This window comes from Oncorhynchus mykiss, chromosome 16, assembly GCF_057628025.1.
Source record: "Oncorhynchus mykiss isolate SJ-2025 chromosome 16, ASM5762802v1, whole genome shotgun sequence".
NCBI lineage: Eukaryota > Metazoa > Chordata > Actinopteri > Salmoniformes > Salmonidae > Oncorhynchus > Oncorhynchus mykiss.
This window is the reverse complement of record NC_143037.1, coordinates 40,277,674-40,303,656: the sequence shown is the minus strand read 5'-3', so window position 1 is coordinate 40,303,656 and position 25,983 is coordinate 40,277,674. Positions and strand designations below refer to the sequence as shown.

The 25,983-nt window shown below is 41.3% G+C and overlaps 8 non-coding genes across 8 annotated transcripts; all 8 read right to left on the bottom strand.

The window, feature by feature from the left end:
- Nucleotides 1-3,035: 3,035 nt before the first annotated feature.
- On the bottom strand, nt 3,036-3,117 carry trnas-aga (transfer RNA serine (anticodon AGA)). Its single transcript has one exon. It is a non-coding gene; the product is annotated as a tRNA-Ser (tRNA).
- A 1,737-nt stretch (nt 3,118-4,854) lies between these two features.
- On the bottom strand, nt 4,855-4,936 carry trnas-aga (transfer RNA serine (anticodon AGA)). The gene has a single exon. It is a non-coding gene; the product is annotated as a tRNA-Ser (tRNA).
- A 3,561-nt stretch (nt 4,937-8,497) lies between these two features.
- trnas-aga (transfer RNA serine (anticodon AGA)) lies at nt 8,498-8,579 on the bottom strand. The gene has a single exon. It is a non-coding gene; the product is annotated as a tRNA-Ser (tRNA).
- A 7,209-nt stretch (nt 8,580-15,788) lies between these two features.
- On the bottom strand, nt 15,789-15,870 carry trnas-uga (transfer RNA serine (anticodon UGA)). The gene has a single exon. It is a non-coding gene; the product is annotated as a tRNA-Ser (tRNA).
- Nucleotides 15,871-16,176: 306 nt separating this feature from the next.
- Nucleotides 16,177-16,259, bottom strand: trnal-cag (transfer RNA leucine (anticodon CAG)). The gene has a single exon. It is a non-coding gene; the product is annotated as a tRNA-Leu (tRNA).
- Nucleotides 16,260-17,614: 1,355 nt separating this feature from the next.
- Nucleotides 17,615-17,696, bottom strand: trnas-uga (transfer RNA serine (anticodon UGA)). Its single transcript has one exon. It is a non-coding gene; the product is annotated as a tRNA-Ser (tRNA).
- A 306-nt stretch (nt 17,697-18,002) lies between these two features.
- trnal-cag (transfer RNA leucine (anticodon CAG)) lies at nt 18,003-18,085 on the bottom strand. The gene has a single exon. It is a non-coding gene; the product is annotated as a tRNA-Leu (tRNA).
- Nucleotides 18,086-20,967: 2,882 nt separating this feature from the next.
- On the bottom strand, nt 20,968-21,049 carry trnas-aga (transfer RNA serine (anticodon AGA)). The gene has a single exon. It is a non-coding gene; the product is annotated as a tRNA-Ser (tRNA).
- Nucleotides 21,050-25,983: the final 4,934 nt, after the last annotated feature.

The following is a 25,983-nucleotide window of genomic DNA, read 5'->3' as shown; positions in this document are numbered from 1 at the left end:
TGCAGTTTGTTAGTACATTCAGCATTTGTTTTTAGGCTAGGAGACTGTCAATGTCTAGTCCATTAGGGTCCTGTAAAATCCCTTCAATGTTTTGCGTAATTTTTTCCTGTATATATGAATTACAAATCAATCATGTTTAGTCTGTTGTATAGTTACAATGTGTAATCATTGATATCCCAGGAGCAGTAAACACTGAAGTGTATAATTGTAATACATACATGCAGACACCGCATCGTTTGATATGACTGAAAGTGTCTGTCATACCTGGACCACACCTTTATTTGCCAAGGAAGAGTACATGGTCAGTGAATATATTCAATGTACGGGCTACAATATGGGAATCTCATACGTGGTAATAACTAAAATACATGTGTAGATAGGTCTTGCATCCTTGGCACAAACGGTATATTCTACTCTAGGCGTCATGAATGCCATTCAGACTTGAGGTTCATTGATTGGTATGAATATTAGTTCAGAAATACTTTAGGGTCCATACCCAGAGCGGCAACAGTTATTTTTAATCCGACTCCAGCAAGTAAATAGCTAGCCATGTTACTTCAGCTGCATTGCAAGGCAAGCTTACAATTGTGCAGTCAACGCTTTAGCCAGCTAGATTCTTTACATCCACTGTTTCACAAGACATCCTGGTTTGTTGGTTCTCAGGAGTCCCTGAAAGACAAATTCATTCTCCTAACACTTCTTAGTCTGAACTTGCTAAATAGAGATTTTCGTAATTTTGACTTTGACAAAAAAATATATATAGCCGCATCTCTACATTATCACATTCCTCTCAAATTGTACCTTTGCTTGACTCGTTAAGACAACTTCCATCTGTTTTGTCAGCAATCTTCGTTGAGCGCCACAAAGCAAGGGTGGCTGGTGTCAAAATTAGTATTTGGTCATCAAAGCCTTGGGACCCAAATGCATAATGATTGCGCCAACTCCCCCTTGTGGTGGTCTGGAGCAATGAAGCCGTCCCGCGGTGCAAGCTCACAACTTTTAAAGGAGTGTCTTCAGTCCCCGCTGTTCCGTACGGTGTGTGTTGAAATCTTATCCTGATGCGGAATAGATTGCAGCGTATTCATAGCTCTACCTTCGTAGTTCGGGCTTGGAGATTGTGAAGAGATGTCTTATGGGGAATGCATGGGTGTCCGAGCTGTGCGCTAGTAGTTTTAGAAAACAGACACCTCGGTACATTCAGCTTGTCAACACTTCTTACACAAACAAGTAGCGATGAAGTCAAGCTCTTCCCATTTGAGCCATGAGAGATTGACATGCATATCATTAAAGAAGAAATGTCCATATTTGGATGTTAGGAGTGAATGGGCCAACAGGCATAGCCTACAGAAAGTGAAATTTAACAACTGAAAGATAATGCAGTAACTCATTATAATGCAATAACACAAAATGTTCCCCTCATTCATTTGTTATTAAGTCCAGCTGTTTTCTTATTTAACCTTGATCTTCTTTCAGCTCCAGAAGGTCTGCATTTGAGAGTGTTTATTATGAATTGTTATTTCACTGTGTGAAGTTGTTATTTCATCATTCTTATTATTACTGCTGAGCAGCATGACTCCTGAGAGGCACTAAAAAACTGTCAGAAGTGGGTTTTGAACCCACGCCTCCATGGGAGACTGCGACCTGAACATAGCGCCTTAGACCGCTCGGCCATCCTGACTACAGCACAGTAACTGGGTATCGGGTTAAAGTGTATGCGGTAAAAGTAGAAATATGAACAACGCTCTAAAATCACCACAGAGACCAGAACAACTATGCACGATACTGACTTGCACTTTCAATAGTCATTTGTTTTTATAAATTAAAAAGTCCAGTCATTGATTTAACCTCAATATGGCCTTCAATGGGAAAGAGTAGTAAATCGCCATTGAATGAGCGCTAAACTGGCATCAGAATATGGCCATTCTGATATAAATGATAAAATTCCTCAGATAAGACTGAAAAAGTGTCTGGAAATATCAGCAACCATCAGGGTAAGAGTGACAACAGGTCCACATGGGGGAAATCCTTACAAATGGCTTAATGGGTCATTTCAACGCAATCGTGTTATTATTTATTTTTAGGGTTTAACAAGGCAGCTCACCTGTGACTTGACATTAGATGCGGCGACTTCGATTACCCTGCAGACGATATTTTTGTTCTTCCCGCCAATACAATCCACTGACAACGACCGACGAGTTCTGCGTTTCGAGATTATTTTTGTTATTTGCCAGTTTGGGGCCCGCCTGTGAAATTGCGCAATTCTTGCAATTCTCTTTCAGCCTCTCATCAACTAGCTGTTTTTGCAGAATATTAAAAATACGATAGTTATTCACTACTCATATTAACTAGGTGTCATTTACGTTACCTTAAGTCATTTATTTTTCAACTGGATTTTACAAAGGTGCATGACATGCAGGCGCTAAAAAGTTGTCAGGAGGGGGTTTCAAACCATGCCTATAGGGGAGTCTGCGACCTGAATGACTTAATGGTTATTTTCAATGCAATCAAGTTTTTTCTTTTTCTTTTAGGGTTTAACAAGGTTTCTCACCTGTTACCTGTGGCTTGACTTTAGATGTGGCCAGTTCGATTACCCTGCAGACTATAAGAGTGTCTTCAGAATATGGCCAATTTGACATGAATTTAAAAATGCCTCAGATAGGACCAAAAAAGTGTCTGGAGCTTCCCGTCAGGGTAAGAGTGACAACAGGTTTCCACATGTCAAAATGGGGGAAATCTTAGCAAATGGCTTCATGGTTATTCATGAGAATCGTGTTGTTGTATTGTTGAGTGTATCATGGGATCTCTCCTGAAATCTGTGGCTTGACTACAAACCTGTAACCTATGCTACTGTGGCCTATAGAGCTAGAAGGCTGGATAACCAGGTGTGTAAAGGTGTGAAGTGGGATAGATGGCCTGCAGTCCTATCCCAAATGGACAACTAATCCCTATGTACTTGCGGAGATCTGAGAGGATGCGATTGGTATAAGAAACACGACTAAACTTCAACCTCCGGAGGGGTCAAAAAAATGCATTTTCGTTGTCGGCAGGATTTGAACCTGCGCAGGAAGATCCTAATGGATTTCTAGTCCATCGCCTTAACCACTCGGCCACGACAACATTGACAGAAGAAAACAGGCTTGTTAGGAATGAATGGGCCAACAGGCATAGCCTACAGAAAGTTAAATTTAACAACTGAAAGATAATGCAGTAACTCATTATAATGCAATAACACAAAATGTTCCCCTCATTCATTTGTTATTAAGTCCAGCTGTTTTCTTATTTAACCTTGATCTTTGCTCAGCTCCAGAAGGTCTGCATTTGAGAGTGTTTATTATGAATTGTTATTTCACTGTGTGAAGTTGTTATTTCATCATTCTTATTATTACTGCTGAGCAGCATGACTCCTGAGAGGCACTAAAAAACTGTCAGAAGTTGGATTTGAACCCACGCCTCCATGGGAGACTGCGAACTGAACGCAGCGCCTTAGACCGCTCGGCCAGCCTGACTACAGCACAGTAACTGGGTATCGGGTTAAAGTGTATGCGGTAAAAGTAGAAATATGAACAACGCTCTAAAATCACAACAGAGACCAGAACAACTATGCACGATACTGACTTGCACTTTCAATAGTCATTTGTTTTTATAAATTAAAAAGTCCAGTCATTGATTTAACCTCAATATGGCCTTCAATGGGAAAGAGTAGTAAATCGTCATTGAATGAGCGCTAAACTGGCATCAGAATATGGCCATTCTGATATAAATGAGAAAATTCCTCAGATAAGACTGAAAAAGTGTCTGGAAATATCAGCAACCATCAGGGTAAGAGTGACAACAGGTCCACAATCCTTACAAATGGCTTAATGGGTCATTTCAACGCAATCGTGTTATTATTTATTTTTAGGGTTTAACAAGGCAGCTCACCTGTGACTTGACATTAGATGCGCAACTTCGATTACCCTGCAGACGATATTTTTGTTCTTCCCGCCAATACAATCCACTGACAACGACCGACGAGTTCTGCGTTCCGAGATTATTTTTGTTATTTGTCTGTTTGGGGGCCGCCTGTGAAATTGCGCGATTCTTGCAATTCTCTTTCAGCCTCTCATCAACTAGCTGTTTTTGTAGAATATTAAAAAAACGATAGTTATTCACTACTCATATTAACTAGGTGTCATTTACGTTACCTTAAGTCATTTATTTTTCAACTGGATTTTACAAAGGTGCATGACATGCAGGCGCTAAAAAGTTGTCAGGAGGGGGTTTCAAACCATGCCTATAGGGGAGTATGCGACCTGAATGACTTAATGGTTATTTTCAATGCAATCAAGTTTTTTCTTTTTCTTTTAGGGTTTAACAAGGTTTCTCACCTGTTACCTGTGGCTTGACTTTAGATGTGGCCAGTTCGATTACCCTGCAGACTATAAGAGTGTCTTCAGAATATGGCCAATTTGACATGAATTTAAAAATGCCTCAGATAGGACCAAAAAAGTGTCTGGAGCTTCCCGTCAGGGTAAGAGTGACAACAGGTTTCCACATGTCAAAATGGGGGAAATCTTAGCAAATGGCTTCATGGTTATTCATGAGAATCGTGTTGTTGTATTGTTGAGTGTATCATGGGATCTCTCCTGAAATCTGTGGCTTGACTACAAACCTGTAACCTATGCTACTGTGGCCTATAGAGCTAGAAGGCTGGATAACCAGGTGTGTAAAGGTGTGAAGTGGGATAGATGGCCTGCAGTCCTATCCCAAATGGACAACTAATCCCTATGTACTTGCGGAGATCTGAGAGGATGCGATTGGTATAAGAAACACGACTAAACTTCAACCTCCGGAGGGGTCAAAAAAATGCATTTTTGTTGTCGGCAGGATTTGAACCTGCGCAGGAAGATCCTAATGGATTTCTAGTCCATTGCCTTAACCACTCGGCCACGACAACATTGACAGACGAAAACATTCTTGTTAGGAGTGAATGGGCCAACAGGCATAGCCTACAGAAAGTGAAATTTAACAACTGAAAGATAATGCAGTAACTCATTATAATGCAATAACATAAAATGTTCCCCTCAATCATTTGTTATTAAGTCCAGCTGTTTTCTTATTTAACCTTGATCTTTGCTCAGCTCCAGAAGGTCTGCATTTGAGAGTGTTTATAATGAATTGTTATTTCACTGTGTGAAGTTGTTATTTCATCATTCTTATTATTACTGCTGAGCAGCATGACTCCTGAGAGGCACTAAAAAACTGTCAGAAGTGGGATTTGAACCCACGCCTCCATGGGAGACTGCGAACTGAACGCAGCGCCTTAGAAAGCTCAGCATTCCTGACTACAGCACAGTAACTGGGTATCGGGTTAAAGTGTATGCGGTAAAAGTAGAAATATGAACAACGCTCTAAAATCACCACAGAGACGAGAACAACTATGCACGATACTGACTTGCACTTTCAATAGTCATTTGTTTTTATAAATTAAAAAGTCCAGTCATTGATTTAACCTCAATATGGCCTTCAATGGGAAAGAGTAGTAAATCGTCATTGAATGAGCGCTAAACTGGCATCAGAATATGGCCATTCTGATATAAATGATAAAATTCCTCAGATAAGACTGAAAAAGTGTCTGGAAATATCAGCAACCATCAGGGTAAGAGTGACAACAGGTCCACAATCCTTACAAATGGCTTAATGGGTCATTTCAACGCAATCGTGTTATTATTTATTTTTAGGGTTTAACAAGGCAGCTCACCTGTGACTTGACATTAGATGCGCAACTTCGATTACCCTGCAGACGATATTTTTGTTCTTCCCGCCAATACAATCCACTGACAACGACCGACGAGTTCTGCGTTCCGAGATTATTTTTGTTATTTGTCTGTTTGGGGCCCGCCTGTGAAATTGCGCGATTCTTGCAATTCTCTTTCAGCCTCTCATCAACTAGCTGTTTTTGTAGAATATTAAAAATACGATAGTTATTCACTACTCATATTAACTAGGTGTCATTTACGTTACCTTAAGTCATTTATTTTTCAACTGGATTTTACAAAGGTGCATGACATGCAGGCGCTAAAAAGTTGTCAGGAGGGGGTTTCAAACCATGCCTATAGGGGAGTATGCGACCTGAATGACTTAATGGTTATTTTCAATGCAATCAAGTTTTTTCTTTTTCTTTTAGGGTTTAACAAGGTTTCTCACCTGTTACCTGTGGCTTGACTTTAGATGTGGCCAGTTCGATTACCCTGCAGACTATAAGAGTGTCTTCAGAATATGGCCAATTTGACATGAATTTAAAAATGCCTCAGATAGGACCAAAAAAGTGTCTGGAGCTTCCCGTCAGGGTAAGAGTGACAACAGGTTTCCACATGTCAAAATGGGGGAAATCTTAGCAAATGGCTTCATGGTTATTCATGAGAATCGTGTTGTTGTATTGTTGAGTGTATCATGGGATCTCTCCTGAAATCTTTGGCTTGACTACAAACCTGTAACCTATGCTACTGTGGCCTATAGAGCTAGAAGGCTGGATAACCAGGTGTGTAAAGGTGTGAAGTGGGATAGATGGCCTGCAGTCCTATCCCAAATGGACAACTAATCCCTATGTACTTGCGGAGATCTGAGAGGATGCGATTGGTATAAGAAACACGACTAAACTTCAACCTCCGGAGGGGTCAAAAAAATGCATTTTCGTTGTCGGCAGGATTTGAACCTGCGCAGGAAGATCCTAATGGATTTCTAGTCCTTCGCCTTAACCACTGGGCCACGACAACGTTGACAGAAGAAAACAGGCTTGTTAGGAGTGAATGGGCCAACAGGCATAGCCTACAGAAAGTGAAATTTAACAACTGAAAGATAATGCAGTAACTCATTATAATGCAATAACACAAAATGTTCCCCTCATTCATTTGTTATTAAGTCCAGCTGTTTTCTTATTTAACCTTGATCTTTGCTCAGCTCCAGAAGGTCTGCATTTGAGAGTGTTTATTATGAATTGTTATTTCACTGTGTGAAGTTGTTATTTCATCATTCTTATTATTACTGCTGAGCAGCATGACTCCTGAGAGGCACTAAAAAACTGTCAGAAGTGGGATTTGAACCCACGCCTCCATGGGAGACTGCGAACTGAACGCAGCGCCTTAGACCGCTCGGCCATCCTGACTACAGCACAGTAACTGGGTATCGGGTTAAAGTGTCTGCGGTAAAAGTAGAAATATGAACAACGCTCTAAAATCACAACAGAGACCAGAACAACTATGCACGATACTGACTTGCACTTTCAATAGTCATTTGTTTTTATAAATTAAAAAGTCCAGTCATTGATTTAACCTCAATATGGCCTTCAATGGGAAAGAGTAGTAAATCGTCATTGAATGAGCGCTAAACTGGCATCAGAATATGGCCATTCTGATATAAATGATACAATTCCTCAGATAAGACTGAAAAAGTGTCTGGAAATATCAGCAACCATCAGGGTAAGAGTGACAACAGGTCCACATGGGGGAAATCCTTACAAATGGCTTAATGAGTCATTTCAACGCAATCGTGTTATTATTTATTTTTAGGGTTTAACAAGGCAGCTCACCTGTGACTTGACATTAGATGCGGCGACTTTGATTACCCTGCAGACAATATTTTTGTTCTTCCCGCCAATACAATCCACTGACAACGACCGACGAGTTCTGCGTTCCGAGATTATTTTTGTTATTTGCCTGTTTGGGGCCCGCCTGTGAAATTGCGCGATTCTTGCAATTCTCTTTCAGCCTCTCATCAACTAGCTGTTTTTGCAGAATATTAAAAATACGATAGTTATTCACTACTCATATTAACTAGGTGTCATTTACGTTACCTTAAGTCATTTATTTTTCAACTGGATTTTACAAAGGTGCATGACATGCAGGCGCTAAAAAATTGTCAGGAGGGGGTTTCAAACCATGCCTATAGGGGAGTCTGCGACCTGAATGACTTAATGGTTATTTTCAATGCAATCGAGTTTTTTCTTTTCTTTTAGGGTTTAACAAGGTTTCTCACCTGTTACCTGTGGCTTGACTTTAGATGTGGCCAGTTCGATTACCCTGCAGCCTAAGAGTGTCTTCAGAATATGGCCAATTTGACATGAATTTAAAAATGCCTCAGTTAGGACCAAAAAAGTGTCTGGAGCTTCCCGTCAGGGTAAGAGTGACAACAGGTTTCCACATGTCAAAATGGGGGAAATCTTAGCAAATGGCTTCATGGTTATTCATGAGAATCGTGTTGTTGTATTGTTGAGTGTATCATGGGATCTCACCTGAAATCTGTGGCTTGACTACAAACCTGTAACCTATGCTACTGTGGCCTATAGAGCTAGAAGGCTGGATAACCAGGTGTGTAAAGGTGTGAAGTGGGACAGATGGCCTGCAGTCCTATCCCAAATGGACAACTAATCCCTATGTACTTGCGGAGATCTGAGAGGATGCGATTGGTATAAGAAACACGACTAAACTTCAACCTCCGGAGGGGTCAAAAAATGCATTTTCGTTGTCGGCAGGATTTGAACCTGCGCAGGAAGATCCTAATGGATTTCTAGTCCATCGCCTTAACCACTCGGCCACGACAACGTTGACAGAAGAAAACAGGCTTGTTAGGAGTGAATGGGCCAACAGGCATAGCCTACAGAAAGTGAAATTTAACAACTGAAAGATAATGCAGTAACTCATTATAATGCAATAACACAAAATGTTCCCCTCATTCATTTGTTATTAAGTCCAGCTGTTTTCTTATTTAACCTTGATCTTTGCTCAGCTCCAGAAGGTCTGCATTTGAGAGTGTTTATTATGAATTGTTATTTCACTGTGTGAAGTTGTTATTTCATCATTCTTATTATTACTGCTGAGCAGCATGACTCCTGAGAGGCACTAAAAAACTGTCAGAAGTGGGATTTGAACTCACGCCTCCATGGGAGACTGCGAACTGAACGCAGCGCCTTAGACCGCTCTGCCATCCTGACTACAGCACAGTAACTGGGTATCGGGTTAAAGTGTATGCGGTAAAAGTAGAAATATGAACAACGCTCTACAATCACAACAGAGACCAGAACAACTATGCACGATACTGACTTGCACTTTCAATAGTCATTTGTTTTTATAAATTAAAAAGTCCAGTCATTGATTTAACCTCAATATGGCCTTCAATGGGAAAGAGTAGTAAATCGTCATTGAATGAGCGCTAAACTGGCATCAGAATATGGCCATTCTGATATAAATGATACAATTCCTCAGATAAGACTGAAAAAGTGTCTGGAAATATCAGCAACCATCAGGGTAAGAGTGACAACAGGTCCACATTGGGGAAATCCTTACAAATGGCTTAATGAGTCATTTCAACGCAATCGTGTTATTATTTATTTTTAGGGTTTAACAAGGCAGCTCACCTGTGACTTGACATTAGATGCGGCGACTTTGATTACCCTGCAGACAATATTTTTGTTCTTCCCGCCAATACAATCCACTGACAACGACCGACGAGTTCTGCGTTCCGAGATTATTTTTGTTATTTGCCTGTTTGGGGCCCGCCTGTGAAATTGCGCGATTCTTGCAATTCTCTTTCAGCCTCTCATCAACTAGCTGTTTTTGCAGAATATTAAAAATACGATAGTTATTCACTACTCATATTAACTAGGTGTCATTTACGTTACCTTAAGTCATTTATTTTTCAACTGGATTTTACAAAGGTGCATGACATGCAGTCGCTAAAAAATTGTCAGGAGGGGGTTTCAAACCATGCCTATAGGGGAGTCTGCGACCTGAATGACTTAATGGTTATTTTCAATGCAATCGAGTTTTTCTTTTTCTTTTAGGGTTTAACAAGGTTTCTCACCTGTTACCTGTGGCTTGACTTTAGATGTGGCCAGTTCGATTACCCTGCAGCCTAAGAGTGTCTTCAGAATATGGCAAATTTGACATGAATTTAAAAATGCCTCAGATAGGACCAAAAAAGTGTCTGGAGCTTCCCGTCAGGGTAAGAGTGACAACAGGTTTCCACATGTCAAAATGGGGGAAATCTTAGCAAATGGCTTCATGGTTATTCATGAGAATCGTGTTGTTGTATTGTTGAGTGTATCATGGGATCTCACCTGAAATCTGTGGCTTGACTACAAACCTGTAACCTATGCTACTGTGGCCTATAGAGCTAGAAGGCTGGATAACCAGGTGTGTAAAGGTGTGAAGTGGGACAGATGGCCTGCAGTCCTATCCCAAATGGACAACTAATCCCTATGTACTTGCGGAGATCTGAGAGGATGTGATTGGTATAAGAAACACGACTAAACTTCAACCTCCGGAGGGGTCAAAAAAATGCATTTTCGTTGTCGGCAGGATTTGAACCTGCGCAGTAAGATCCTAATGGATTTCTAGTCCATCGCCTTAACCACTCGGCCACGACAACGTTGACAGAAGAAAACAAGCTTGTTAGGAGTGAATGGGCCAACAGGCATAGCCTACAGAAAGTGAAATTTAACAACTGAAAGATAATGCAGTAACTCATTATAATGCAATAACACAAAATGTTCCCCTCATTCATTTGTTATTAAGTCCAGCTGTTTTCTTATTTAACCTTGATCTTTGCTCAGCTCCAGAAGGTCTGCATTTGAGAGTGTTTATTATGAATTGTTATTTCACTGTGTGAAGTTGTTATTTCATCATTCTTATTATTACTGCTGAGCAGCATGACTCCTGAGAGGCACTAAAAAACTGTCAGAAGTGGGATTTGAACCCACGCCTCCATGGGAGACTGCGAACTGAACGCAGCACCTTAGACCGCTCGGCCATCCTGACTACAGCACAGTAACTGGGTATCAGGTTAAAGTGTATGCGGTAAAAGTAGAAATATGAACAACGCTCTAAAATCACAACAGAGACCAGAACAACTATGCACGATACTGACTTGCACTTTCAATAGTCATTTGTTTTTATAAATTAAAAAGTCCAGTCATTGATTTAACCTCAATATGGCCTTCAATGGGAAAGAGTAGTAAATCGTCATTGAATGAGCGCTAAACTGGCATCAGAATATGGCCATTCTGATATAAATGATACAATTCCTCAGATAAGACTGAAAAAGTGTCTGGAAATATCAGCAACCATCAGGGTAAGAGTGACAACAGGTCCACATTGGGGAAATCCTTACAAATGGCTTAATGAGTCATTTCAACGCAATCGTGTTATTATTTATTTTTAGGGTTTAACAAGGCAGCTCACCTGTGACTTGACATTAGATGCGGCGACTTTGATTACCCTGCAGACAATATTTTTGTTCTTCCCGCCAATACAATCCACTGACAACGACCGACGAGTTCTGCGTTCCGAGATTATTTTTGTTATTTGCCTGTTTGGGGCCCGCCTGTGAAATTGCGCGATTCTTGCAATTCTCTTTCAGCCTCTCATCAACTAGCTGTTTTTGCAGAATATTAAAAATACGATAGTTATTCACTACTCATATTAACTAGGTGTCATTTACGTTACCTTAAGTCATTTATTTTTCAACTGGATTTTACAAAGGTGCATGACATGCAGTCGCTAAAAAATTGTCAGGAGGGGGTTTCAAACCATGCCTATAGGGGAGTCTGCGACCTGAATGACTTAATGGTTATTTTCAATGCAATCGAGTTTTTCTTTTTCTTTTAGGGTTTAACAAGGTTTCTCACCTGTTACCTGTGGCTTGACTTTAGATGTGGCCAGTTCGATTACCCTGCAGCCTAAGAGTGTCTTCAGAATATGGCCAATTTGACATGAATTTAAAAATGCCTCAGATAGGACCAAAAAAGTGTCTGGAGCTTCCCGTCAGGGTAAGAGTGACAACAGGTTTCCACATGTCAAAATGGGGGAAATCTTAGCAAATGGCTTCATGGTTATTCATGAGAATCGTGTTGTTGTATTGTTGAGTGTATCATGGGATCTCACCTGAAATCTGTGGCTTGACTACAAACCTGTAACCTATGCTACTGTGGCCTATAGAGCTAGAAGGCTGGATAACCAGGTGTGTAAAGGTGTGAAGTGGGACAGATGGCCTGCAGTCCTATCCCAAATGGACAACTAATCCCTATGTACTTGCGGAGATCTGAGAGGATGCGATTGGTATAAGAAACACGACTAAACTTCAACCTCCGGAGGGGTCAAAAAAATGCATTTTCGTTGTCGGCAGGATTTGAACCTGCACAGGAAGATCCTAATGGATTTCTAGTCCATCGCCTTAACCACTCGGCCACGACAACTTTGACAGAAGAAAACAAGCTTGTTAGGAGTGAATGGGCCAACAGGCATAGCCTACAGAAAGTGAAATTTAACAACTGAAAGATAATGCAGTAACTCATTATAATGCAATAACACAAAATGTTCCCCTCATTCATTTGTTATTAAGTCCAGCTGTTTTCTTATTTAACCTTGATCTTTGCTCAGCTCCAGAAGGTCTGCATTTGAGAGTGTTTATTATGAATTGTTATTTCACTGTGTGAAGTTGTTATTTCATCATTCTTATTATTACTGCTGAGCAGCATGACTCCTGAGAGGCACTAAAAAACTGTCAGAAGTGGGATTTGAACCCACGCCTCCATGGGAGACTGCGAACTGAACGCAGCACCTTAGACCGCTCGGCCATCCTGACTACAGCACAGTAACTGGGTATCAGGTTAAAGTGTATGCGGTAAAAGTAGAAATATGAACAACGCTCTAAAATCACAACAGAGACCAGAACAACTATGCACGATACTGACTTGCACTTTCAATAGTCATTTGTTTTTATAAATTAAAAAGTCCAGTCATTGATTTAACCTCAATATGGCCTTCAATGGGAAAGAGTAGTAAATCGTCATTGAATGAGCGCTAAACTGGCATCAGAATATGGCCATTCTGATATAAATGATACAATTCCTCAGATAAGACTGAAAAAGTGTCTGGAAATATCAGCAACCATCAGGGTAAGAGTGACAACAGGTCCACATTGGGGAAATCCTTACAAATGGCTTAATGAGTCATTTCAACGCAATCGTGTTATTATTTATTTTTAGGGTTTAACAAGGCAGCTCACCTGTGACTTGACATTAGATGCGGCGACTTTGATTACCCTGCAGACAATATTTTTGTTCTTCCCGCCAATACAATCCACTGACAACGACCGACGAGTTCTGCGTTCCGAGATTATTTTTGTTATTTGCCTGTTTGGGGCCCGCCTGTGAAATTGCGCGATTCTTGCAATTCTCTTTCAGCCTCTCATCAACTAGCTGTTTTTGCAGAATATTAAAAATACGATAGTTATTCACTACTCATATTAACTAGGTGTCATTTACGTTACCTTAAGTCATTTATTTTTCAACTGGATTTTACAAAGGTGCATGACATGCAGTCGCTAAAAAATTGTCAGGAGGGGGTTTCAAACCATGCCTATAGGGGAGTCTGCGACCTGAATGACTTAATGGTTATTTTCAATGCAATCGAGTTTTTCTTTTTCTTTTAGGGTTTAACAAGGTTTCTCACCTGTTACCTGTGGCTTGACTTTAGATGTGGCCAGTTCGATTACCCTGCAGCCTAAGAGTGTCTTCAGAATATGGCCAATTTGACATGAATTTAAAAATGCCTCAGATAGGACCAAAAAAGTGTCTGGAGCTTCCCGTCAGGGTAAGAGTGACAACAGGTTTCCACATGTCAAAATGGGGGAAATCTTAGCAAATGGCTTCATGGTTATTCATGAGAATCGTGTTGTTGTATTGTTGAGTGTATCATGGGATCTCACCTGAAATCTGTGGCTTGACTACAAACCTGTAACCTATGCTACTGTGGCCTATAGAGCTAGAAGGCTGGATAACCAGGTGTGAAGTGGGATAGATGGCCTGCAGTCCTATCCCAAATGGACAACTAATCCCTATGTACTTGCGGAGATCTGAGAGGATGCGATTGGTATAAGAAACACGACTAAACTTCAACCTCCGGAGGGGTCAAAAAAATGTATTTTCGTTGTCGGCAGGATTTGAACGTGCGCAGGAAGATCCTAATGGATTTCTAGTCCATCGCCTTAACCACTCGGCCACGACAACGTTGACAGAAGAAAACAAGCTTGTTAGGAGTGAATGGGCCAACAGGCATAGCCTACAGAAAGTGAAATTTAACAACTGAAAGATAATGCAGTAACTCATTATAATGCAATAACACAAAATGTTCCCCTCATTCATTTGTTATTAAGTCCAGCTGTTTTCTTATTTAACCTTGATCTTTGCTCAGCTCCAGAAGGTCTGCATTTGAGAGTGTTTATTATGAATTGTTATTTCACTGTGTGAAGTTGTTATTTCATCATTCTTATTATTACTGCTGAGCAGCATGACTCCTGAGAGGCACTAAAAAACTGTCAGAAGTTGGATTTGAACCCACGCCTCCATGGGAGACTGCTATCTGAACGCAGCGCCTTAGACCGCTCGGCCATCCTGACTACAGCGCAGTAACTGGGTATCGAGTTAAAGTGTATGCGGTAAAAGTAGAAATATGAACAAAGCTCTAAAATCACCACAGAGACCAGAACAACTATGCACGATACTGACTTGCACTTTCAATAGTCATTTGTTTTTATAAATTAAAAAGTCCAGTCATTGATTTAACCTCAATATGGCCTTCAATGGGAAAGAGTAGTAAATCGTCATTGAATGAGCGCTAAACTGGCATCAGAATATGGCCATTCTGATATAAATGATAAAATTCCTCAGATAAGACTGAAAAAGTGTCTGGAAATATCAGCAACCATCAGGGTAAGAGTGACAACAGGTCCACATGGGGGAAATCCTTACAAATGGCTTAATGAGTCATTTCAACGCAATCGTGTTAATATTTATTTTTAGGGTTTAACAAGGCAGCTCACCCGTGTCTTGACATTAGATGCGGCGACTTTGATTACCCTGCAGACGATATTTTTGTTCTTCCCGCCAATACAATCCACTGACAACGACCGACGAGTTCTGCGTTCCGAGATTATTTTTGTTATTTGCCTGTTTGGGGCCCGCCTGTGAAATTGCGCGATTCTTGCAATTCTCTTTCAGCCTCTCATCAACTAGCTGTTTTTGCAGAATATTAAAAATACGATAGTTATTCACTACTCATATTAACTAGGTGTCATTTACGTTACCTTAAGTCATTTATTTTTCAACTGGATTTTACAAAGGTGCATGACATGCAGGCGCTAAAAAGTTGTCAGGAGGGGGTTTCAAACCATGCCTATAGGGGAGTTTGCGACCTGAATGACTTAATGGTTATTTTCAATGCAATCGAGTTTTTTCTTTTTCTTTTAGGGTTTAACAAGGTTTCTCACCTGTTACCTGTGGCTTGACTTTAGATGTGGCCAGTTCGATTACCCTGCAGCCTAAGAGTGTCTTCAGAATATGGCCAATTTGACATGAATTTAAAAATGCCTCAGTTAGGACCAAAAAAGTGTCTGGAGCTTCCCGTCAGGGTAAGAGTGACAACAGGTTTCCACATGTCAAAATGGGGGAAATCTTAGCAAATGGCTTCATGGTTATTCATGAGAATCGTGTTGTTGTATTGTTGAGTGTATCATGGGATCTCACCTGAAATCTGTGGCTTGACTACAAACCTGTAACCTATGCTACTGTGGCCTATAGAGCTAGAAGGCTGGATAACCAGGTGTGTAAAGGTGTGAAGTGGGACAGATGGCCTGCAGTCCTATCCCAAATGGACAACTAATCCCTATGTACTTGCGGAGATCTGAGAGGATGCGATTGGTATAAGAAACACGACTAAACTTCAACATCCGGAGGGGTCAAAAAAATGCATTTTCGTTGTTGGCAGGATTTGAACCTACGCAGGAAGATCCTAATGGATTTCAAGTCCATCGCCTTAACCACTCGGCCACGACAACGTTGACAGAAGAAAACAGGCTTGTTAGGAGTGAATGGGCCAACAGGCATAGCCTACAGAAAGTGAAATTTAACAACTGAAAGATAATGCAGTAACTCATTATAATGCAATAACACAAAATGTTCCCCTCATTCATTTGTTATTAAGTCCAGCTATTTTCTTATTTAACCTTGATCTTTGCTCAGCTCCAGAAGGTCTGCATTTGAGAGTGTTTATTATGAATTGTTATTTCACTGTGTGAAGTTGTTATTTCATCATTCTTATTATTACTGCTGAGCAGCATGACTCCTGAGAGGCACTAAAAAACTGTCAGAAGTGGGATTTGAACCCACGCCTCCATGGGAGACTGCGACCTGAACGCAGCGCCTTAGACCGCTCGGCCATCCTGACTACAGCGCAGTAACTGGGTATCGAGTTAAAGTGTATGCGGTAAAAGTAGAAATATGAACAACGCTCTAAAATCACCACAGAGACCAGAACAACTATGCACGATACTGACTTGCACTTTCAATAGTCATTTGTTTTTATAAATTAAAAAGTCCAGTCATTGATTTAACCTCAATATGGCCTTCAATGGGAAAGAGTAGTAAATCGTCATTGAATGAGCGCTAAACTGGCATCAGAATATGGCCATTCTGATATAAATGATACAATTCCTCAGATAAGACTGAAAAAGTGTCTGGAAATATCAGCAACCATCAGGGTAAGAGTGACAACAGGTCCACATGGGGGAAATCCTTACAAATGGCTTAATGAGTCATTTCAACGCAATCGTGTTATTATTTATTTTTAGGGTTTAACAAGGCAGCTCACCCGTGTCTTGACATTAGATGCGGCGACTTTGATTACCCTGCAGACGATATTTTTGTTCTTCCCGCCAATACAATCCACTGACAACGACCGACGAGTTCTGCGTTCCGAGATTATTTTTGTTATTTGCCTGTTTGGGGCCCGCCTGTGAAATTGCGCGATTCTTGCAATTCTCTTTCAGCCTCTCATCAACTAGCTGTTTTTGCAGAATATTAAAAATACGATAGTTATTCACTACTCATATTAACTAGGTGTCATTTACGTTACCTTAAGTCATTTATTTTTCAACTGGATTTTACAAAGGTGCATGACATGCAGGCGCTAAAAAGTTGTCAGGAGGGGGTTTCAAACCATGCCTATAGGGGAGTCTGCGACCTGAATGACTTAATGGTTATTTTCAATGCAATCAAGTTTTTTCTTTTTCTTTTAGGGTTTAACAAGGTTTCTCACCTGTTACCTGTGGCTTGACTTTAGATGTGGCCAGTTCGATTACCCTGCAGCCTAAGAGTGTCTTCAGAATATGGCCAATTTGACATGAATTTAAAAATGCCTCAGTTAGGACCAAAAAAGTGTCTGGAGCTTCCCGTCAGGGTAAGAGTGACAACAGGTTTCCACATGTCAAAATGGGGGAAATCTTAGCAAATGGCTTCATGGTTATTCATGAGAATCGTGTTGTTGTATTGTTGAGTGTATGATGGGATCTCACCTGAAATCTGTGGCTTGACTACAAACCTGTAACCTATGCTACTGTGGCCTATAGAGCTAGAAGGCTGGATAACGAGGTGTGTAAAGGTGTGAAGTGGGACAGATGGCCTGCAGTCCTATCCCAAATGGACAACTAATCCCTATGTACTTGCGGAGATCTGAGAGGATGCGATTGGTATAAGAAACACGACTAAACTTCAACATCCGGAGGGGTCAAAAAAATGCATTTTCGTTGTTGGCAGGATTTGAACCTACGCAGGAAGATCCTAATGGATTTCAAGTCCATCGCCTTAACCACTCGGCCACGACAACGTTGACAGAAGAAAACAGGCTTGTTAGGAGTGAATGGGCCAACAGGCATAGCCTACAGAAAGTGAAATTTAACAACTGAAAGATAATGCAGTAACTCATTATAATGCAATAACACAAAATGTTCCCCTCATTCATTTGTTATTAAGTCCAGCTGTTTTCTTATTTAACCTTGATCTTTGCTCAGCTCCAGTAGGTCTGCATTTGAGAGTGTTTATTATGAATTGTTATTTCACTGTGTGAAGTTGTTATTTCATCATTCTTATTATTACTGCTGAGCAGCATGACTCCTGAGAGGCACTAAAAAACTGTCAGAAGTGGGATTTGAACCCACGCCTCCATTGGAGACTGCGACCTGAACGCAGCGCCTTAGACCGCTCGGCCATCCTGACTACAGCACAGTAACTGGGTATCGGGTTAAAGTGTATGCGGTAAAAGTAGAAATATGAACAACGCTCTAAAATCACCACAGAGACCAGAACAACTATGCACGATACTGACTTGCACTTTCAATAGTCATTTGTTTTTATAAATGAAAAAGTCCAGTCATTGATTTAACCTCAATATGGCCTTCAATGGGAAAGAGTAGTAAATCGTCATTGAATGAGCGCTAAACTGGCATCAGAATATGGCCATTCTGATATAAATGATAAAATTCCTCAGATAAGACTGAAAAAGTGTCTGGAAATATCAGCAACCATCAGGGTAAGAGTGACAACAGGTCCACATGGGGGAAATCCTTACAAATGGCTTAATGTGTCATTTCAACGCAATCGTGTTATTATTTATTTTTAGGGTTTAACAAGGCAGCTCACCTGTGACTTGACATTAGATGCGGCGACTTCGATTACCCTGCAGACGATATTCTTGTTCTTCCCGCCAATACAATCCACTGACAACGACCGACGAGTTCTGCGTTCCGAGATTATTTTTGTTATTTGCCTGTTTGGGGCCCTCCTGTGAAATTGCGCGATTCTTGCAATTCTCTTTCAGCCTCTCATCAACTAGCTGTTTTTGCAGAATATTAAAAATACGATAGTTATTCTCTACTCATATTAACTAGGTGTCATTTACGTTACCTTAAGTCATTTATTTTTCAACTGGATTTTACAAAGGTGCATGACATGCAGGCGCTAAAAAGTTGTCAGGAGGGGGTTTCAAACCATGCCTATAGGGGAGTCAGCGACCTGAATGACTTAATGGTTATTTTCAATGCAATCGAGTTTTTTCTTTTTCTTTTAGGGTTTAACAAGGTTTCTCACCTGTTACCTGTGGCTTGACTTTAGATGTGGCCAGTTCGATTACCCTGCAGACTATAAGAGTGTCTTCAGAATATGGCCAATTTGACATGAATTTAAAAATGCCTCAGTTAGGACCAAAAAAGTGTCTGGAGCTTCCCGTCAGGGTAAGAGTGACAACAGGTTTCCACATGTCAAAATGGGGGAAATCTTAGCAAATGGCTTAATGGTTATTCATGAGAATCGTGTTGTTGTATTGTTGAGTGTATCATGGGATCTCACCTGAAATCTGTGGCTTGACTACAAACCTATAACCTATGCTACTGTGGCCTATAGAGCTAGAAGGCTGGATAACCAGGTGTGTAAAGGTGTGAAGTGGGACAGATGGCCTGCAGTCCTATCCCAAATGGACAACTAATCCCTATGTACTTGCGGAGATCTGAGAGGATGCGATTGGTATAAGAAACACGACTAAACTTCAACCTCCGGAGGGGTCAAAAAAATGCATTTTCGTTGTCGGCTGGATTTGAACCTGCGCAGGAAGATCCTAATGGATTTCTAGTCCATCACCTTAACCACTCGGCCACGACAACGTTGACAGAAGAAAACAAGCTTGTTAGGAGTGAATGGGCCAACAGGCATAGCCTACAGAAAGTGAAATTTAACAACTGAAAGATAATGCAGTAACTCAAAATGTTCCCCTCAAAGTAGAAATATGAACAACGCTCTAAAATCACCACAGAGACCAGAACAACTATGCACGATACTGACTTGCACTTTCAATAGTCATTTGTTTTTATAAATTAAAAAGTCCAGTCATTGATTTAACCTCAATATGGCCTTCAATGGGAAAGAGTAGTAAATCGTCATTGAATGAGCGCTAAACTGGCATCAGAATATGGCCATTCTGATATAAATGATAAAATTCCTCAGATAAGACTGAAAAAGTGTCTGGAAATATCAACAACCATCAGGGTAAGAGTGACAACAGGTCCACATGGGGGAAATCCTTACAAATGGCTTAATGGGTCATTTCAACGCAATCGTGTTATTATTTATTTTTAGGGTTTAACAAGGCAGCTTACCTGTGACTTGACATTAGATGCGGCGACTTCGATTACCCTGCAGACGATATTCTTGTTCTTCCCGCCAATACAATCCACTGACAACGACCGACGAGTTCTGCGTTCCGAGATTATTTTTGTTATTTGCCTGTTTGGGGCCCGCCTGTGAAATTGCGCGATTCTTGTAATTCTCTTTCAGCCTCTCATCAACTAGCTGTTTTTGCAGAATATTAAAAATACGATAGTTATTCACTACTCATATTAACTAGGTGTCATTTACGTTACCTTAAGTCATTTATTTTTCAACTGGATTTTACAAAGGTGCATGACATGCAGGCGCTAAAAAGTTGCCAGGAGGGGGTTTCAAACCATGCCTATAGGGGAGTCTGCGACCTGAATGACTTAATGGTTATTTTCAATGCAATCAAGTTTTTTCTTTTTCTTTTAGGGTTTAACAAGGTTTCTCACCTGTTACCTGTGGCTTGACTTTAGATGTGGCCAGTTCGATTACCCTGCAGACTATAAGAGTGTCTTCAGAATATGGCCAATTTGACATGAATTTAAAAATGCCTCAGATAGGACCAAAAAAGTGTCTGGAGCTTCCCGTCAGGGTTAGAGTGACAACAGATTTCCACATGTCAAAATGGGGGAAATGTTAGCAAATGGCTTAATGGTTATTCATGAGAATCGTGTTGTTGTATTGTTGAGTGTATCATGGGATCTCACCTGAAATCTGTGGCTTGACTACAAACCTGTAACCTATGCTACTGTGGCCTATAGAGCTAAAAGGCTGGATAACCAGGTGTGTAAAGGTGTGAAGTGGGATAGATGGTCTGCAGTCCTATCCCAAATGGACAACTAATCCCTATGTACTTGCGGAGATCTGAGAGAGATCTGAGAGGATGCGTATTGGATTGGTATAAGAAACACGACTAAACTTCAACCTCCGGAGGGGTCAAAAACATGCATTTTCGTTGTCGGCAGGATTTGAACCTGCGCAGGAAGATCCTAATGGATTTCTAGTCCATCGCCTTAACCACTCGGCCACGACAACGTTGACAGAAGAAAACAAGCTTGTTAGGAGTGAATGGGCCAACAGGCATAGCCTACAGAAAGTGAAATTTAACAACTGAAAGATAATGCAGTAACTCATTATAATGCAGTAACACAAAATGTTCCCCTCATTCATTTGTTATTAAGTCCAGCTGTTTTCTTATTTAACCTTGATCTTTGCTCAGCTCCAGAAGGTCTGCATTTGAGAGTGTTTATTATGAATTGTTATTTCACTGTGTGAAGTTGTTATTTCATCATTCTTATTATTACTGCTGAGCAGCATGACTCCTGAGATGCACTAAAAAACTGTCAGAAGTGGGATTTGAACCCACGCCTCCATGGGAGACTGCGACCTGAACGCAGCTCCTTAGACCGCTCGGCCATCCTGACTACAGCACAGTAACTGGGTATCGGGTTAAAGTGTATGCGGTAAAAGTAGAAATATGAACAACGCTCTAAAATCACCACAGAGACCAGAACAACTATGCACGATACTGACTGGAACTTTCAATAGTCATTTGTTTTTATAAATTAAAAAGTCCAGTCATTGATTTAACCTCAATATGGCCTTCAATGGGAAAGAGTAGTAAATCGTCATTGAATGAGCGCTAAACTGGCATCAGAATATGGCCATTCTGATATAAATGATAAAATTCCTCAGATAAGACTGAAAAAGTGTCTGGAAATATCAGCAACCATCAGGGTAAGAGTGACAACAGGTCCACATGGGGGAAATCCTTACAAATGGCTTAATGAGTCATTTCAACGCAATCGTGTTATTATTTATTTTTAGGGTTTAACAAGGCAGCTCACCTGTGACTTGACATTAGATGCGGCGACTTTGATTACCCTGCAGACGATATTTTTGTTCTTCCCGCCAATACAATCCACTGACAACGACCGACGAGTTCTGCGTTCCGAGATTATTTTTGTTATTTGCCTGTTTGGGGCCCGCCTGTGAAATTGCGCGATTCTTGCAATTCTCTTTCAGCCTCTCATCAACTAGCTGTTTTTGCAGAATATTAAAAATACGATAGTTATTCACTACTCATATTAACTAGGTGTCATTTACGTTACCTCAAGTCATTTATTTTTCAACTGGATTTTACAAAGGTGCATGACATGCAGGCGCTAAAAAATTGTCAGGAGGGGGTTTCAAACCATGCCTATAGGGGAGTCTGCGACCTGAATGACTTAATGGTTATTTTCAATGCAATCGAGTTTTTTCTTTTTCTTTTAGGGTTTAACAAGGTTTCTCACCTGTTACCTGTGGATTGACTTTAGATGTGGCCAGTTCGATTACCCTGCAGCCTAAGAGTGTCTTCAGAATATGGCCAATTTGACATGAATTTAAAAATGCCTCAGATAGGACCAAAAAAGTGTCTGGAGCTTCCCGTCAGGGTAAGAGTGACAACAGGTTTCCACATGTCAAAATGGGGGAAATCTCAGCAAATGGCTTAATGGTTATTCATGAGAATCGTGTTGTTGTATTGTTGAGTGTATCATGGGATCTCACCTGAAATCTGTGGCTTGACGACAAACCTGTAACCTATGCTACTGTGGCCTATAGAGCTAGAAGGCTGGATAACCAGGTGTGTAAAGGTGTGAAGTGGGATAGATGGCCTGCAGTCCTATCCCAAATGGACAACTAATCCCTATGTACTTGCGGAGATCTGAGAGGATGCGATTGGTATAAGAAACACGACTAAACTTCAACCTCCGGAGGGGTCAAAAAAATGCATTTTTGTTGTCGGCAAGATTTGAACCTGCGCAGGAAGATCCTATTGGATTTCTAGTCCATCGCCTTAACCACTCGGCCACGACAACGTTGACAGAAGAAAACAGGCTTGTTAGGAGTGAATGGGCCAACAGGCATAGCCTAAAGAAAGTGAAATTTAACAACTGAAAGATAATGCAGTAACTCATTATAATGCAATAACACAAAATGTTCCCCTCATTCATTTGTTATGAAGTCCAGCTGTTTTCTTATTTAACCTTGATCTTTGCTCAGCTGCAGAAGGTCTGCATTTGAGAGTGTTTATTATGAATTGTTATTTCACTGTGTGAAGTTGTTATTTCATCATTATTATTATTACTGATGAGCAGCATGACTCCTGAGAGGCACTAAGAAACTGTCAGAAGTGGGATTTGAACCCACACCACCATGGGAGACTGCAACCTGAACGCAGCACCTTAGACCGCTCGGCCATCCTGACTACAGCACAGTAGCTGGGTATTGGGTTAAAGTGTATGCGGTAAAAGTAGAAATATGAACAACGCTCTAAAATCACCACAGAGACCAGAACAACTATGCACGATACTGACTTGCACTTTCAATAGTCATTTGTTTTTATAAATTAAAAAGTCCAGTCATTGATTTAACCTCAATATGGCCTTCAATGGGAAAGAGTAGTAAATCGTCATTGAATGAGCGCTAAACTGGCCTCAGAATATGGCCATTCTGATATGAATGATAAAATTCCTCAGATAAGACCGAAAAAGTGTCTGGAAATATCAGCAACCATCAGGGTAAGAGTGACAACAGGTCCACATGGGGGAAATCCTTACAAATGGCTTAATGGGTCATTTCAACGCAATCGTGTTATTATTTATTATTAGGGTTTAACAAGGCAGCTCACCTGTAACTTCAAATCAAATCAAATCAAATTTTATTTGTCACATACACATGGTTAGCAGATGTTAATGCGAGTGTAGCGAAATGCTTGTGCTTCTAGTTCCGACAATGCAGTAATAACCAACAAGTAATCTAACTAACAATTCCAAAACTACTGTCTTGTACACAGTGTAAGGGGATAAAGAATATGTACATAAGGATATATGAATGAGTGATGGTACAGAGTAGCATAGACAAGATACAGTAGATGGTATCGAGTACAGTACATACATATGAGATGAGTATGTAAACAAAGTGGCATAGGTAATTAAAGTGGCTAGTGATACATGTATTACATAAGGATACAGTCGATGATATAGAGTACAGTATATACGTATGCATATGAGATGAATAATGTAGGGTAAGTAACATTATATAAGGTAGCATTGTTTAAAGTGGCTAGTGATATATTTACATCATTTCCCATCAATTCCCATTATTAAAGTGGCTGGAGTTGAGTCAGTGTCAGTGTGTTGGCAGCAGCCACTCAATGTTAGTGGTGGCTGTTTAATAACAGTCTGATGGCCTTGAGATAGAAGCTGTTTTTCAGTCTCTAAGGTCCCAGCTTTGATGCACCTGTACTGACCTCGCCTTCTGGATGATAGCGGGGTGAACAGGCAGTGGCTCGGGTGGTTGATGTCTTTGATGATCTTTATGGCCTTCCTGTGACATCGGGTGGTGTAGGTGTCCTGGAGGGCAGGTAGTTTGCCCCCGGTGATGCGTTGTGCAGACCTCACTACCCTCTGGAGAGCCTTACGGTTGAGGGCGGAGCAGTTACCGTACCAGGCGGTGATACAGCCCGCCAGGATGCTCTCGATTGTGCATCTGTAGAAGTTTGTGAGTGCTTTTGGTGACAAGCCGAATTTCTTCAGCCTCCTGAGGTTGAAGAGGCGCTGCTGCGCCTTCTTCACAATGCTGTCTGTGTGAGTGGACCAATTCAGTTTGTCTGTGATGTGTATGCCGAGGAACTTAAAACTTGCTACCCTCTCCACTACTGTTCCATCGATGTGGATAGGGGGGTGTTCCCTCTGCTGTTTCCTGAAGTCCACAATCATCTCCTTAGTTTTGTTGACGTTGAGTGTGAGGTTATTTTCCTGACACCACACTCCGAGGGCCCTCACCTCCTCCCTGTAGGCCGTCTCGACGTTGTTGGTAATCAAGCCTACCACTGTTGTGTCGTCCGCAAACTTGATGATTGAGTTGGAGGCGTGCGTGGCCACGCAGTCGTGGGTGAACAAGGAGTACAGGAGAGGGCTCAGAACGCACCCTTGTGGGGCCCCAGTGTTGAGGATCAGCGGGGAGGAGATGTTGTTGCCTACCCTCACCACCTGGGGGCGGCCCGTCAGGAAGTCCAGTACCCAGTTGCACAGGGCGGGGTCGAGACCCAGGGTCTCGAGCTTGATGACGAGCTTGGAGGGTACTATGGTGTTGAATGCCGAGCTGTAGTCAATGAACAGCATTCTCACATAGGTATTCCTCTTGTCCAGATGGGTTAGGGCAGTGTGCAGTGTGGTTGAGATTGCATCGTCTGTGGACCTATTTGGGCGGTAAGCAAATTGGAGTGGGTCTAGGGTGTCAGGTAGGGTGGAGGTGATATGGTCCTTGACTAGTCTCTCAAAGCACTTCATGATGAAGGAAGTGAGTGCTACGGGGCGGTAGTCGTTTAGCTCAGTTACCTTAGCTTTCTTGGGAACAGGAACAATGGTGGCCCTCTTGAAGCATGTGGGAACAGCAGACTGGTATAGGGATTGATTGAATATGTCTGTAAACACACCGACCAGCTGGTCTGCACATGCTCTGAGGGCGCGGCTGGGGATGCCGTCTGGGCCTGCAGCCTTGCGAGGGTTAACACGTTTAAATGTCTTACTCACCTCGGCTGCAGTGAAGGAGAGACCGCATGTTTTCGTTGCAGGCCGTGTCAGTGGCACTGTATTGTCCTCAAAGCGGGCAAAAAAGTTATTTAGTCTGCCTGGGAGCAGGACATCCTGGTCCGTGACTGGGCTGGATTTCTTCCTGTAGTCCGTGATTGACTGTAGACCCTGCCACATGCCTCTTGTGTCTGAGCCGTTGAATTGAGATTCTACTTTGTCTCTGTACTGACGCTTAGCTTGTTTGATAGCCTTGCGGAGGGAATAGCTGCGCTGTTTGTATTCGGTCATGTTACCAGACACCTTGCCCTTATTAAAAACAGTGGTTCGCGCTTTCAGTTTCACGCGAATGCTGCCATCAATCCACTGTTTCTGGTTAGGGAATGTTTTAAT